The 17,486-nt window shown below is 41.6% G+C and overlaps 1 protein-coding gene across 1 annotated transcript in view; it reads left to right on the top strand.

Moving 5' to 3' along the window:
* Nucleotides 1-1,847: 1,847 nt before the first annotated feature.
* The window catches only part of oat (ornithine aminotransferase), a 125,544-nt gene continuing 109,905 nt past the window's right edge, over nucleotides 1,848-17,486 (top strand). The window contains exon 1 of the mRNA XM_062525596.1: nucleotides 1,848-2,047. The gene's annotated coding sequence lies outside the window, so the exon portion shown is untranslated. The remainder of the gene's footprint in view (nucleotides 2,048-17,486) is intronic.

Below are 17,486 nucleotides of genomic sequence, written 5' to 3' on the forward strand. Positions count from 1 at the left end.
GATTGTTTCTGTGAGACCTACTCGGTGTGTTTGAGAACAAGGTCACTCTCCTAAAAGCCGCTGGGGACTCCTTGCCTAGAATCTCTCACCTGAAACAATTTGAATGTGCTGCTGGTCACACAGGATGTATGAAAAGGGTCTTTGGCTTATGAATTTATATTTGGTTAAAATTGCAGCTAGTTTGAATTTGATGCTATTATTTGAATTGTGGAGACTAGCATAGGCACATAGGGTAGGCCTACTGCAGGTGCTGATGGCGAAGTTTAAAACTGTGATGACAATAAAATGATTTCTTATAAATATCTCTGGTTGTTGTTTCTGTTCCACGACATTTTGTATCATGTCATGTTTGGAGTGTGGGATAAAGAGAGGGATAATTTGAGTAATTTTGAAATGATTATGACCGCTGTACAGCAAATATTTTCTGTATCTTTGTTTTCCGCACTAATAATGGTTTATGTTACCCCTTCCGCCATGCAGGTAGCCTATTAAATATGGTTTGTCAATCTCTGAAAATCAAATGAAAATAATTATATATATATATATATATATACACAAAGATTTCTTGGCTACTTTTAAATCTGTAAACACTGCTTTAACCTAATCAATTTGCCTTCAAGAAAATGATTTAATTTAAATCAGGGAGGAGGGAAAGTGGTGAATTCACTCGGTTTTCCAAGGCTGAAAAGAAGCCATGTAAAACACTTTTTAAAATTGGCCAATGATAATGCAAAACAGAAATGTAATGTCTGGCTGTAATGTGAACATGTGTCCTGCTGCATATTATTTTCTGGCTCGTTATCTCATTTGTTTTCTCTTTCTCTGTCCACATAGTTATTTATGTGCTACTGACTGCGCCACTCGGGTTTTTTGGAAATTTAGTGAGAGTACAAAAAATGTGCTGAGCTCACATACTTCATTATTTAACTTCAGGCCACCATGCTGCTCCATGGCCATTTCAGACAAAATCAATCAATCAATTGTCAATTCAATTTCAATTTAATTTCACCAAAAGTGGCAAAATAAAACATTTCACATGTCTCATGCCACTTTACAGAAGATTGTGACTTGAATAGGCTATATCGAAAGGTATCTTCGTGGTTTTTATAACGCTCTTATTGATGCAGCCTGTTAGGCCTACAGACTGGTTTAAGTTTAGTGCATTCAGGTCATTATGTTATGTGATTTAACCTCATTCTGCCTATGAATTGTTTGGCAGATGGCCTTGGCTACTTGTGGTTGTTTTAAAATATGCATACATTGTCATCTAGAAAACTGATCCTGGTGCGTCGAGTTCCTTGGCTTTAACATTGGTTGCACTATATAAATAATATTTTAGTGAGTATGCATGCATTCACCCAATATACTGGTAGGCCTGCTTTTTCCATCAGTGGGTTTTGGAGTTCGCTGTGCAGTAGAGTTGTAGGTCTATAGGGGTGAGTGAGTTTTTAAAAGGAGACAGAGGTAGAATGGTTAGATAGACATCTTCAGAATTCTATAAACTACGTGGACTGTGGACTGTGAGTGATTTTAATATTGGTGGAGTGATGTGATAAGATCTTTGTGTTTTGGTTAATGCATTTTTCACAATCTTGAGTTTGTTTAGGGTCTGTTTTGTCAGTCCAGCAAAAAGTGTGTTACAACAGTCCAATCGATAGTCTGCTACTTGACACATTTCACTTTGTGAGATGCTTTGCCTTGCTTCTGCTGAAATCATGGATCGAAGACTGTGGTTGTAGCAAGTCTGAATGAATGAGAATAGCTTTCATCGAGTAGGCCACAACAAAATATCTACTTTGATAACTAGTAACACTTGCTCAAGTATAGAGATTATATCACAAACGTAATCAAATCATTGTGGTTGGCACAGAACGGGTGTAGTAACCTAATGGTTAGGTTCTCTGGGTTTAACCATTTGCCCCTGTAGATTCAGAAGGGCGTCATGACGCAGTAGGACTGCCCGATAAACGCACTGAGCGCAACAATCGACCTAACCTGCTCAGTGAAAGATTCACGCCGGCCAGGGGTGTACGAAGAACTTATTAAGGTAACATGGCAACTTACATAAGCTAATAATAATTTACATGCTGAACAGGTAAGTTTAATTTGAGCAGAATTTAAACAGATTGACCATCTGATGCTAACATGGTAGTGTGTTGGTGTCAATGGAGTAGCAGCCTAACGTTGAAGTTAATGCCATTTAATGGTTAACGTTAACGTTATTTGACTTTAACGTTTGCGTTTATTTCAAGATGATTACAGCTACATGGTATAAGTGTAACTTAATGTTGCTTGAGTCGGAAAGCTAGCGGTGATTATATCATCACTTTAATCACAATGTTACTTTAACTTGACATCGCTTTGCCAATCTTGTTTCATGTTAGCATGTTAGCTAATAGTGACATGTGGACCTAGAACTACATAACGTTAGCTGACGTTGTGCTAGGATAACAGGCACAGTAACATTAGTGTAGCCAAAGTAACTTACCAGTTACCAAGATGCGTCATATAAGGATTCAGCAGTGGAACGAAATGATCGTAGTTTCGAGTTTAGGTCTATGCTTTAGGTGTAACCAGAGCCATGGCTCTGGTGCAAGGTGTAATGCCCGTAACCAGCCATTCTGAAGTCACCAGCACGTTAGTCAGCTAGCTGGTCATTGACATAAGGAACACCAATGCGAACTTCTAATGTTACCCCAAGTCTATTTAAATTGAATCATACTATGGACTCCTTCACCGTGACAAACAGCAACGACGTGTTTCTAGAATAGGGGTCTCTAACCTTTTTTTCCTCCAAGAGCTTCTTTGACAAAATGAGCATGACCCAGAGCAACTAATGTTTGATAGGCTATTAAAGTGTAAATTTCAGGGTAAATTTTTCAGGAAGTTAATGCAATGTGCTTATTAAACATAAATATTAGAACCACCCACCATTGTTTTGTATGGGTTTTGATACCAAAATGCTGAATATTATAGAATATAATATGAAAAGTTGGCACTCCCCCTCCCTTCCACTAGATGGGGTATGACGTCACAAGAGGAACTCATAGGCTAGAGTTAACCGTGTTACGGTGCAATGAAGAAATATGGGTTATGAAAATAAATGTCCCCTAAATTTGTGCCCATGTCAAATCAAACGACAAAAGCCTAAGCCTTTTACCATCCATAAACAACAGATGAACCTTTGCAAAAAATGTATCCCCGCTGTTATTGGATTTGAACTAGCCCTTGCATTCTTGCAAGAAAAATGCATTCGCTGTAGGCTATGGGTCTAAAATTAGGCTACATTGCCCATAATATTTAAATTATGTCGCCATCAGCCCTTTTCATTCACACTAAGTGAAAAGTCTGTGTGAAAGGGAGGCACAGTATTCCTCCTTTCAAAAAAGCCACCGTGTAATCTATGGAATTAAAGGAGTCATAGAACGCATTTTTTGACCATTACAAATTGATCTTTGAGCCTAAATAATGTCATATGTAAATTTGTGGGGCTGAAAACGCCCCAGGAGCACTGCTAGATCGCCTAATACAAGGTCATAAATAAGCCTTGCAATGAAACAGTTTGTTTTTCCCGCCCACTCAGCAAGTTCATGAATATTCAAATGAGATGCGCGCTGATTGATCTATTGGCCGATATGTCCTGAAAGTTGATTGGCTCAATCCACCGGTCTGAAGCTAGAGCAAAGTGAAACTACGTTTACTGCTGGTAAATAAAGCCAAATTCTTTGATAAAGCTTTCAACAATGGATTTAAATAAGGAATACAGCCGTACATGTATAAACCGAGTCAGAAGAAGGTTCTGACGAAGATGAAGTGCAGCAGATTCCCCAACAGAATGAATGTGTTAGATTGGTAAGTTTTATCAGTACATTTCTTAGTATAGTAACTCTCCAAAGTTAGCTGTAATAACGCTAGCATTACAAGGTCTCTGCCATAGACCACATATCTAGATACGAGCATCGTAAGAGCAGTTTAACAACAATTATTAATCGAAGGTATGCAAATGAGAGGGGGTGTATCTAAAGGGGGATGGGCGCCTATTACGTGTTATCTGAGCTCTGTTCAGATTGGAGCATTTCAACACGGCTGTTTCTATTTCCCAATTTGCATATGAAAGCAGGCGGGGGACGCGGTAAAGTCTTTGGTGTTGTCCTTTGGACACTGCTCGCAGCCTAAATTCAACAGGAACAAGGTGAATGTGGTTTTGAATTTTAGGACTCCTTTAAATTAGACTCAAATGTCTTGTAAGTGCATATCATGTTTTGAAACTGTAGACATTATTTGTAACTGTAAAAATGATCTGTACAAGTAATTGTCGATATTACAAGTATACCCTACACTTACAAATCTGTTCTACGGGTACGGATCGGTTTTACAGCTACAGATCACCCTACAGTTAGAAATATTTTACGATTACAAAAATATTCTACAGTTACAAATCTTTTCTGCAGGCGCACAGACTTTTGTGCCACCTAAGGGATGAGAACTGTCTCATATGTTTTGTGTGTGTGTATCGGATTTGTAACTGTAAACCTGATTTGTGAAAAAAATAACACAAATAATTTTCAGTGTTACCTGTATGCCACAGGTACGAAATATTCCACAGTTACAGTCTTTCCGTTACGAATCTCTGCTGCTCGCACAAGTCATATTTTTACAAGTTACAAAATACTTTTGAGACTGTTCTCGCGTTCTAGTTCATTAGCCAATCACAGAGCCAGGAGGAGTGCCCACGTTGTGACTGGTTGGCTGGCTGGCTGGTTGTGGTGGGTGCAAGCAACCAGACCTTGCGCTGCTAGTTAGAGCCTCAAACTGCTCAGACAGAAGAAATACATATAGACAGATAATTATGATTGTCTATTTAAGGCCAGCACTGTATTTCCTTCCGACGCTGTACTTTCTGATCAGTCACGAAGAACCATCAGAAATAAACGTTGTAGCTGCTAGGCTAACTTAGCTGATGTTGACACCAGCTTCATTCAAATTCGCCAACATAGGCGAACGTTTTGTTGAACAGTTTTCCGTTCCGGATATTCTATCCACAGTGTAATTAATAACAGCAACGTGTCCCTGCGGAGTAAATGTTGCTGACCATCACTTTCCCATTGAGATTGGACCACGTAATTTATTTCTGAACGGATACGTAAACCGTGAACTGTTAGCTAACAGAGCTAAACTGAGATTGAATGTGATTTAGCTAACTAGCTGGTTTTGCCAACAAAGTAATTGTCCTTAAACATTGCCCCATGTATCAGTAGTACATGGGGCAATGTACCAGCCACAACGTCGGCGTTTCTCCTGCTCTGTGATTGGCTAATGAACTAGATTCGTAACGGCAGAGTAGATTCGTAATCGAAAGACTGTAACTGTGGAAGAGTTCGTAACTGTGGGATACATTAGCTAACACTGAAAATTGTTCGTGTTTTTTTTTTTTTTAAGTCACAGATCAGTTTTACAGTTACACACCCGATACACACACACACAAAACATATGAGACGGTTCTCATCCCTTGGGTGGCGCAAAAGTCTGTGCGCCTGCAGAAAAGATCTGTAATTGTAGAATACTTTTGTAATCGTAAAATATTGATTTGTAACTGTAACATATGTTTGTACTCGTAAAATATTTGTAACTGTAAGATCTGTAGCTGTAAAACCGATCCGTACCCGTAGAACAGATTTGTAAGTGTACAACTACATTTTACAGTTACAAATAATGTCTACAGTTTCAAAACATGATCTACACTTACAAGACTTATGAGTCTAATTTAATTGCATAGTAATCGCACTAGGCATGAGGTTGGCATCGGAAGAATATTTAGTTTCGACGTGACACTTTCAAAACAACAACAAAATCTGACAGCATCTTTGAAGTTTAGGAACTACTAGTTGCAGGCAGCAGTTGGATATGCTAACTGGCAGCTTCGTAGGCTTTAGGTAAGGTAAAATCAACGACTGAAATAGCCTACAGTGAAGTGTCGTTTTCTGAAAGCCAATTAAGGTAGTGCTAGCTGTTTTGGAGGCGGCTATTGAAGCTACGAACGGAGATGTTTTGCGATGTATGAGAGAACAATTTTCAATTTCAATTTAATTTCGCTTATAGAGCGCCAAAACATTACACATGTCTCATGGCGCTTTACAGAGTGTTAAACATTCAAAGAGAGCCCATGAGTAACAGGGGCAAGGAAAAACTCCCTAGAATTGGAGATACATATAGGAAGAAACCTCAGACCGATCCACGACTCAAGGGCCCAACCCATCTGCCTGGGGTCAGTTACAGTAAAGTCATTTGTAGTTTGAAAGTTACAATGACAATGAAAGTTCAAATAGTCCAGTGTAGGGAATAAATTGTCCATTAGTAATCCATTAGTTATTTCGGAAAGTGATGGGTCGCTAGGATGCGTGGGCCAAAGATTCAGGCAGGCAACCACAGCAGGCGATGGTAGGGAAGTCATAGGGATGGTGGAGGCAATGGCGATGGTAGGGCAGTCAGAGGGATGTGACTTCAGGTGTGGGACAGGCACAGAGATGGTTGATGGCTGGTAATGGTTTACCTCACAGGTGAGGTATAGGGGAAAGGGAAGAGAAGTAGAGTGTGTTAGTATTACTGTAAGTCATGATGGTTGGTATTAATAAGTATATCAATGGTGATATAAATGATTATACTATAGAGGGTTTACAAAACGCTTTTACACACCTCTTTTGTGGGGACAGGTGCGTCGGAATAGGTTACCCAGTTAAACCCGAAAAGAGAATCCCGCACATCGTCCACCACGCATGCAAACATCCACCCACCCACCACGCACGCAACATCCACCCACCCACAATGCCCCCCCCCAATGCCCCCCCCCCCCAGGCGAACCCACACACCACATCTGAACCGCGCGCTCAAGCAGCATGGCCGAGCACCCCGAACCAATCAGAATCCGCCCACAGGCGGCGCCACCCATCCCCAAATAACCCCCCACCACCATCCGCGAGCAGAGAGAACGGAGCCCGCGCCAGCCCCACCCCATCCACAACACCGCACGAACACACACCAACGGCCCGACCAGGACACACAATCCGATCCGACCCGCCGCCCAGGCCCCCCGGAAGCAGTGCCCCCAGAGCAAAAGTCCAGAATGCTTCATGTCTTTGGACATGGCATCCTGTCATCCTGTTAACAGGGTAGGGAGGCGTAGGGAGGCGATGTAATGTAATTAAAATCGTTAAAATCATTGAACAGTGTGGAGAGATAGACGACAAGGACCAGTGTATTGACTGAATGCATTTCTGTACACTTTTGAATTTGTTTTGGGACTTGTTAAACAACATCTGAGGCGCAAAACGACCAGCGAACAGCCTCGAGTTAGACTTGCTATTGCGTTTGGTGGTTTGCTAGCTACCCCGTCAGATTACAGGATAATCAGCGCGCCTGGACTAGCGATTGGTACTTGTGCAGTGTGTGCATCACAGCTCCGATTAGGGTGTGTTTTGGGTGGTGTACTGTGTTGGTTTTCGCCAAACATTGCACTTGGAGTTCAGTGCAAAAACACATCTGGAATATTCTGCTACCATGTGGAAAAAGCTTTTATGGTCAGATGAGACTAAGATCGAACTTTTTGGAGACTAAGATTTAAGTTTTTGGACTGAGCTCCAGGCGCTAACCAAACACAGTATACACACCCAAACACACCCAAAACACACCATACCTACTGTGAAGCATGGTGGGGGCAACATTATGTTTTGGGGATGTTTCTCTGCAGCAGGGACTGGGCAATTGGTCAGGATAGAAGGGAAAATGGATGCTGCCAAGTACACCCAAATTCTTGAGGAAAACCTGCGTCCCTCTCCTAGACAGCTGAGGATGGGGAGGTCATTCGCCTTCCAACACGACAATGATCCTAAACATACTGCCAAAAGAACAAAGCAGTGGCTTAAGGATAGGATGGTGAATATCCTTGAGTGGCAAAGTCAGAGCCCTGACTTAAATCCTATAGAAAATCTGTGGATTGACTTGAAGAGAGCAGTCCATCGCCAATCCCTACAGAATTTGACTAAATTTGAACATTTCTGCACGGAAAATTGGGCAAATATTCCCCTATCTAGGTGTGCAAAGCTATAATAGAGACATATCCAAACAGATTGATGGCTGTAATGAAAGCAAAAGGAAGCTTTACAAATTATTAAATCAGGGGTATGATGACTTTTCCAACCCTGTTATTCTAGTTTTTAATTTTTTATTAATTTTCAGAACTGTTGACTTCTTTTTCATTATGTTGATGTTGTACAGCTAAATTTGTAAATAACACTGGAAAAGATTTTTTTAAAAATGGGTTTTGATTTCAGGCTGTAAGACAAAAAAAGTAACTATTTCAAAAGGGTATGATGACTTTCTATAGGCACTGCACAGTAAGAATCTAGCGGAGTATGGGTTCCTCGTATGACATCACCCAGTTACGTTAAACATGCTACCTTTGCAGAAAACCCCTAAATGATACTTTTTTATCGGTTTTTAAGAAATAAATGTTTCAATATATGTATATTTAGCAGTTTATTTACACATTAGTTGTTTGTGGTGGCTAAGCTGAAATTTAACCTTTAAATTAGTAGTTGACCCCTCCACTCAAAACGCCGAATACGTTTTCATACGTTTTAACGCTCCTTTCAAATCTTTGAAGATTTTGAATTCGATTTTATAGGAATTTTATCAGGTTTACCAAGTGACTTTGTTATCAAATTCGCAAATATTTCCTTTCAACCTTATTTTGAGAGCTACTCACAAACAGGTGGGGAGGCTGGTAGCTATCGAGCTACCTGCTGGAGACCCCTGTTCTAGTGTTTAGCGTTAAGGTAGATTTCACCATCCAACCTGCTTCAAACCTAAATGTTAGCTACCCAGTGTGTTTAAGGCATACTGTATAAAATTGGTTTAACCTATGTAACGTTATGTTTTAACCAACTATGATGGCTAATAACTGCCGATGTCATGAAAGTGTTGGTTAGGTTTACCTGATAGGGCATATTGCCAGCAACCACTTTTAATGTATGGAAGCATGAGGTGGAAAAAGAATATATTGCTAAATGTAGTCTACTACTATGTGCCGTTTGCTACTTCCCTTGATTAATACGCTATAGTAAAACTCAAACAAAGTAATGGTGGACCTGTTTACAGCTCTTCGAGTTAGGCCAACAAGGGAATTTTTCGGTAGGTAGACAACCAGAGAATGTCTGATAAGGGCTTTGCAACGATAAATTATATAGCCTACATGGGGCGGGCGCTGCGTCTCCCCAACAAATCTGCCGTTGTAGCTACAGAAATGAATGACACCCACGTAAAAGGGCGGAAAAAAGCCACCATCCGATATTTAACAGGCTAAGGATTTTAGTAAATATTGATGTAATTGTAGGATACATATGTAACCCCATCTTGACGGGTGTGCGTTAAAAGGCACTCGTTACAGGCAATACAAACAGGCTAAATAAGCAGTGGCGCAAAACAGGATCCTTTTTTTTTTTTTCCCCAGGCTCTCAGCGGTGGTGTGGTGAGCTGGCTGAAACATCCCTGAATTACCAGTAGGCTAGGGTGACCAGACGTCCTGGTTTTCCTGGGACAGTCCCGATTTTGAGTGGCGTGTCCCGAGTCCCGACAAAAGCCCGTCGGGACGCTAATATGTCCCGGTTTTCACCAACCACTGTTGAAGTGTGGTTTTAATATAGCCCGATCATTACCTAAACCCATATAGAAACTAGCATAAAGCGTCCGACGTGTGTGTGTGTGTGTGTGTGTGTGTGTGTGTGTGTGTGTGTGTTCGTGTACCGGTCAATCACAGTCTGCACAATCTTTGCAGTCAACGTTACATTGTTTCATTGCCTCGTTTTAATGGCTAGCAGGTTACGCTACGACAATGCTGAAGAGAAAGTCATCATTCTCAATAACCTATTAGTCCGTGAGCCAGAGGGGTTGGTCGTTATCAAAAAGGAGGCAAACCATACCTATACTGAAAGCCTGGAATCTCAGCTTTTCAATGACGTATAATGGCCATCTGACAAGAGTAGCTGTTTAGAGTTATCACACATAATGTAAACTAAGGTTGAGAAAATAATATGGCTGAGTTTCATTTTCAAAAAATGTTTTCATGCATAGGCTAGATAACAGGTGAGGAATGTTTAGGAGTCAGACAGTGCAGGCCCTAATCTCTGACTGAAATTTGTGCACAGCAATATTTAAGAAATTTTCTCGGGGGTGACACCCCCGAACCCCCACTACCGTTTGGGCTTATAAGGACGGCTACGAAAAAAGGTTCACCTGTCGCATGTTGACGTTACATTTGATCACGCACAAAAGTGTCCCGGTTTTAGTTCAGAGAAATCTGGTCACCCTACAGTAGGCTAGCATTAAAACAAAATAGGAGATAAAGAATTAAATATTAGCGCGGTGCCTCCACTGTAAAATACTACACTCACCTAGAAGCTCGTGTATGATGTACTCTTACAGAAATCAAATATGAAGAGGGAAAACAAGTATTCACTAAACTAATGGTGGTTGCATAAAATAAATTGCCAAATACACCCAGCATTACAATAAACAACAAGACATTTATTTACTAATAGTAAAAGTGAATATATGAAATCTTCAAAAGGAAGCAAAGAGAAACACAATATCCCCTAACAGACTTCAGGCGCACGTTAACAGTAACACTCCACTCGATTGAACCGGTGTCCAGGGCAGGGAGGCAAGCTTCTCCAGCTAGCCAACGGCAGCAGGGTGGTCGGGGTCGGTCCGCCAGTGGGCCTAGCACCGGAGGGGAATTCAGTCGCCGGTTGGCGAAACGAAAGCGTCTGTCTTCCACATGACGGTCCGCCGGTGGGCTCAGCACCGGAGGAAAAAGTTGAGTCCCAGGGAGGCCGGGGAGTCCTAGCCACAGTTCGTGGGCCTGGGTACATGGCCGTACACCTAAGTCGCCACTCATGGCAAGGAGCACAGACGGAGGGCACCTCTCTTCCAGCCCCGGCCTCAGACTGCGCACCGGAGGCAAAGCGACAGTTCCTCTTCAAACGAGGACACATACTAGTGGTGGGCGATACTGTAAAATTTGGAATCGATCCGATACCAAGTACTTATAGGGTCAGTATTGCCGATACCGATACCGATACGATACTTTTTACTTATATTAAAAAATATATATATTTTACTTAATAGGCTATACAAATATATATTCATATATTGTGTAGGAGAAAACAGTAGCCTATGTCATTATGTATGAATGATCAATTCTTTAGGAAATATTTTTTTTATTAGGCTAATATATTGAAGTAGCCTACACAAAATTATTAGCACTTTATTTATTTATTTATCTCCTCAGCATAGGTCATATTTGGTCATTATTTGACCAGTGAAAATAACAAGAGTTTTTGAACGTTAATGTCACTAATGCTGATTATTCAATGATTCATTTGAATTTGAAAACGTAAAATACTTTCACAGCAAAGATTAGGGTCACTCTATATGTGATTAATTTAGATTTATTGATCACAGAGTATGTAATTCTGCAGTCTTTGATGAGAGTGTTGTTGATATGGTGAGGTGATTCTGGAGAGAGAGCAGGAACAGAACAAGATGGGAGAAAAGCAGAACGCTGAATAAACAGGATTTATGACTTCAGAGATTTGTATTGTCACTGCCACATCACGCTCCTAGGTTCCCGACGAGACGAGACGAGCCGTGACGTTCGAAAACCTTGCGACTGCGATTAAACATGTTGAATGCTCTGCGACGGCTTGCAACTACGTGCAACTTCTAATTCACACCACTGCAACTCGATATGAGTAAAATATTATTAGCCTACTCTTACTATAAACTACCTGGGTATTCTCTGCCTCTTTGAAATGACTATGCCAACTAACTGTGCTGTAAAATAGCTCCACACAGCGCTTCTCTGCCTCTCGGCGTCTCTCATTCAAAGTGCTGCTGCTCCTCTACGTGTGGGGTTAGTGAGTCACGTGACGGCACGACAACGAATCACAGCAGAGCGGCAGGAGGCTCGTTCAAAGATGTGAAAACAGCGTTTGCTCGGGATTGTAGTCGGAGACATGAGCAAAGAATAACGTAGAGGAGACATTTGAATTAAAATATCGATACTATTTCAATTGGATCGATCAATATCAATACCAGCTTGGGCATCGATAGTATCGATTATTTATATCGATCCGCCCACCCCTAACACATACCGTTCGTGGGCCGGGTAAAGCCTACCTAAGTCTCCACGAGCAGCACGGAGAGCAGCTCATACATTCTAGCTACCGTTCGTGGGCCGGGTAGGCAACAGGCCTACCTAAGTCGCCACTCATGGCAAGGGGAGCACAAACTGATGGGACCTCTCACTGTCGGCTCCGGCCTGGGACTGACGAGCCTCTCGCTCTGTCAGTGGGTTTACATGCACAGAAAAATTGGAGTAAAGCATACTCAAAGTATTCAGAATTCTAGAATTATCTAAGTTTACATGCCAATAAACACACAGAATTCCGATTTCGTGATGACGTTTTTTGTGCCTATATTTTTCATTCATTCACTTCGACTCAATCATGCTTTTTCTTCAGCAGGTAGGCTAGTTATTTAAACAGGTGCAGTCAAGCTTTGTAGCTCGCACGAAAAATACCACGGCAACTGCATGTTGCTCGAGCCGCTTTCAGTGTATTTCCCATAGACTGTAAAAAGGGTATATTCACACAATGTTTACAGACTTTTACGGCAGGGTTTTTTTTGTTGTGCTATCTTAATTCATAAGTCCCATGTGTAGCCTTGGCCTAATGTTGCGAAAGGCTGTCCCGAAAATTAGCCTCAGATCAGAGTCTCAGCCTAGCCTATGTCTGATACATTAAAAAACTGTTCGTTTAAGGCTGCTCATTGTCTGTACAGGGGGAAGTGTGTGTAGCATAGCCTACTCTCGCGAATTGATAGTAATTTTCATTCATTGTTGACATGGAGGCTCAGGCAGCTCCGGGACCTGATGAACATGCCGCTAAAAAGCACAAACGAGACGCACAAGTTGCAGCCGTGAGGAGGACAGGGAGCACGACAAGTGATTGGTCGTATAAAACGAAAGTTACTGATGTCTGGGTTAAGCTATACAAACAACAACACATTTGTTATGTTTTCCTAATGCAAAAAGAGTACCGCACCGCACGCACATCCAAAAAGATAATGGGTGCTGGACAGATGCAGGGCTGTCCTGCATGTCTGATGAAGGGCTATAGGGCCTGACACGTTACACGTCGTGGTGATTTATCATTAAAAAACACTGAGGAGCATTTTCTGGTGTGCGGTCAAATTCCGCACTTGTCAGTAGGCTAATGATCGAGGGAAGTAGCCTAAATTGTATTTTTTTTTTTAAAGATTTATTTTTGGGCTTTTTATGCCTTTATTTGGACAGGACAGTAGAGAGAATGACAGGAAGTGAGTGGGAGAGAGAGTCGGGGTGGGATCTGGAAAGGACCACGGGGCGGGAATCGAACCCAGGTCGCCAGCGTACGGTGCAGGTGCCCCAGCCAGTTGCGCCACTGCCGGGGCCGCCTAAATTGTATTTAAGGGCGTATTCACACCAGGAAGGTCCGTTAGTTCACTTATTTGGTCCGGACCAATTTTTTTTTCTTTTTTTCTTTTTTAGTGCGGTTCGCTTTCACACCGTGATTAATTGCAACCGGACCAGAATTTATAAACAAAAGCACATGTGCTAAGGTCGTTCAACCATTGGCTGGTAAACGTGTAGGTGGGGTGAAGAATAGGAAGCCAAAGTCAAAGTTGGCCCACGTAAATACTATGTTTGCGTACTGTACTCGTTATTATCCTAGCAATATAGTTTATACAGTTACAGCTTTGCAGAAGTGCTTGAGTGTCAAGACCGTTTGATGCAAGTTTAACAATAGGCTATCATGCTCGTAATTTTGCAACGACGAAGACGTGCAACAAAACAGCTGAGAAGAGCTCTCATGTGTGTCCAACATGCTAACAGCAGGCCTACGGAAGACGGAACGGGTAGGAGATGCAAAATCAAATTATTGTTGGCAAAAAAAGCGTTAGCCCACTGCTGCTTACAGCTGTTGTGCGTCACGGAGCTATCCTACATTTCCCATAATGCGCAAAAACTACGGGAGCTCGTCAAATCCAAAAAAGGTAGATTTCTGTAACTGGGTCGGATCGAGGTCGGTCTGCTTTCACACCTTAAACGAACCGCACCAGGGTTCGATAGGAACCGCTCCGAGACCACCTCCTCAGCTGGGTCTCGGTCCGCTTGTTTGGTCCGCACTAGAGTTCGAGTGATTGTATTCACACCAGTCAAAAAGGTCCGAACCAAGCAAGAAACGAACTTGAGTTTGTTTTAATCGAACTAAACAAGGCAGGTGTGAATACCCCCTAAATCGCCCTAATACCACTGAACAGTTTGCATCTCAACACGCTGCTGGTAATGCAAGGATAACCTCCACCATAGCCTACTCCCGGTGTGTAGGCCTACACTCTTCCGCTGCATGACGGAAATTAGAAATTAGATGTGAACAGGGGGCTTTATATGCTTGGATGTAGTAGCTATTACATTTACGGGATAATGGACGACACACCGTGCGGTTATTCAAAGTTAATGCACGTTCTAGACGGTGATAAGGCCCAACGCGAAGCGGAGGGACGTTCCGTCTAGAAAAGTGCATTAACTTTGAATAACTGCACGGCGTGAAGTCCATTATCCCGCTTATTCCACTGTTGCCACTTACGTTGTGTTAGTTTCCGGTGCAAATTTAAATGTTTTAATCGCTAGAACTGTATTGTTTGTAGAACTACTTTTCCCAGACACATTTCAACTAATTTCTCAAACTGCGGTTACTAGTTCTAAATGGATGGTTGCTATGGCCAAAAGCCAGTCGTTAGTTCTAATCTCCCGTTGTCAAGCTGGCACATCCCAAGATTCTGATGAACGTTAACTTTGAAAGATTGCTATTTTTCTTAGCCTACTGCCACCTAACTAGCTAAATGACACCTCTGCCATATGCTAAACGTTACTATGATCTGAACGTCTGTATTTTACAGCTTCTATGTAACGTGACAGTGCATTTAAACTTCACAACGAGTTTGGCGAATTAATATTCAAGTGTGATACGGTCAAAAACAATGGAACTACTTCATAGCCGTGCTTATATCTAAAGTTAATGCACACCCTTATAGAACGCAGGACAATGGGGAACTCAACCGAGCAGTGGAATAAGCACATAAATGATGTAGCCAACAGCGAGTGGGTATTGGACTAGCTAGCCTACCAAAACCAGTCCGCCTAGCAGGCTAGCTATGTTGTAGGCTACGTTGCTTTGGTAGGCCTACAAACCCAGCTGGTAAAATGTATGTTTTTTCCAGCACCTGTTTATTGTAATATAAACCCTTCCTTAACAACACACTTTAACACAGCCATTCAAAATTATAAGTGTGTAGACCGAAGCGAGATATCCACCTCTTGAGGTTAGTATTGCTGAAGGCTGCACTTTCTCACAAATGTAAGTGTCTGAGCAATAACTTCCGTAATCGCAGAAATAAGGTTCGTTTTTGTAAATTTATTATGGACACGTCAATTGGCCTACCATACGTTTGCGCAGACTTCTGTGTCTGTGTCTTCTTGGTTTTATGATTGACTATTTGTGGAATCAGTAAATCTGCAGTAGTAAAACGCCTGCTCGTGATGTGCTACGTTTATCACCAGTTGATCCCAGATCCGTAGCCTACACCGGCATAGTTTATTGGCGACTTGCCTAAAAAAGTTCCCCATTCTTTGTCTTCCTCCCATCAAGATAGGCCTAGTTTAAGATGTTCATGTCTTTTAGAGTATAGCAGAAACAACGTCTCCTCATCCGTCCAAAAATAACTATTAGCCTATATGTCTCTCCATGTCTGCGACGTTAAACAAACGGATTTCGCAAACTATTTTGTGTTGACTGTGGGGTCGCGCGGAAAGGAATACTTCAACTGAAATCGGAGTATGAGTTACATGGCAGAAATACTCAGATTTCAATTTTCGGATACTCCAGTACATTTTTTCGAGTAAAGCGAGTAATCTGAGTGAAATCCGAGTATTTATTAGCATGTAACCGCACTGTGTGAGGAGATGGAATGTTCGTACTTCCCGCGACTTCGCGGGCATTATACAATAACTGATAACCATTGGTTATCCACCAAATTCAAATAAAAACAAACCAAACAAATACATCCCATTGGTGTACAGGTAGAGAATGCCTTATCCAAAAATAACATATGACAAAGCACAAAGCATTATGGTACATCGAGTACAGTGAAACAAAAAAAGAACTGTACTTTACAAGTGCTTACACATATTTTACACAATAATTACACTGTGTTATACATGTTGCACAATAATGCATTTATTGACTTTTAATTAGGCTACCCAAAGTCGTAGCTCTGTCCGTGCTCAATGATTTTCTAATCAATTGTCAATAACCTTCGGGAACTATTTGAAGCTTACATGAACCACGTGACCTTAAAGATGATCTGAACTGAAATAATTAATGTTGATGGAATGTTGTTTATCACAATTACAAATAAATTGCACTAAAAAAATATATAGGGATTAGCCTAAGCACACTGAATAGGCTTTCTGTTGTAGCTATCACATTTTATTTTCTGTCATCGACAGTTATGGGGGTAAAATTAGTGATAATGCCGTTCAGAAATTCATGCTTACATTTGTTCACCATCTAAAAGACGCGCAAGTCAGCACTCGGCAGCAAGTCAGCACAGCTGGCAGCTCCGTTTAAAATGTCTCTGCGTAAGCTAATTCTCAGCTGTGATGAAATGTGTTCATAATCAACATTATATGTCATAAACGTAGCATGCCTATGAAAAGGCTTTGCAGGATTATCCGATGACCAACTTATTGCTTCAATTTGTGTTTTACGTGACGTGCCGATGCTGGGTTCATGCCGTTTTAAGCACGTTTCAAATGTTTAGTTGACTGTGTAATTTATCAGCTACAGCTGTATGATGACATTTCGTTCCGTGCATAAGGCTTAACACTAGAAGCGCCGCGCCGTTCTGACCCACTTATACCTAGAAGCGCCGCGCCCCGGTCATTTGACCGCTTTGACGACCTACTAGAAGCGCCGTGCTGTTGTGAACTACTTAAAGCGCGGCGAGGCGGTCAAATGACCGCTGAGTCCTTAGACTGGGAGGCTTTTACTTACACATAATGATCGCTAGATGGCGCTTCGTGCACGAATGAAATCGTTTGGTCATAAATTCAGTTTGCACTAAGCCATGTGTCATTCGTGTCAGACCGTGTTGTTGATAATCTGTGGTTGTTTGTTTCATTATGACATAGGCTACAGCACGTTTTGAGTTATCTGTTCATGTATTTGTGTTGATTTGTGTTGTTTGAGGTAAAAACTTTGGAAGAGTTCTTGAACAAACCTTAAGCAAACTTGACTTTCAACTAAAATGCTATAAAAGTGAATGTG

The sequence above is a fragment of the Sardina pilchardus genome, chromosome 22 (assembly GCF_963854185.1).
Source record: "Sardina pilchardus chromosome 22, fSarPil1.1, whole genome shotgun sequence".
In the NCBI taxonomy this organism is placed as follows: domain Eukaryota; kingdom Metazoa; phylum Chordata; class Actinopteri; order Clupeiformes; family Clupeidae; genus Sardina; species Sardina pilchardus.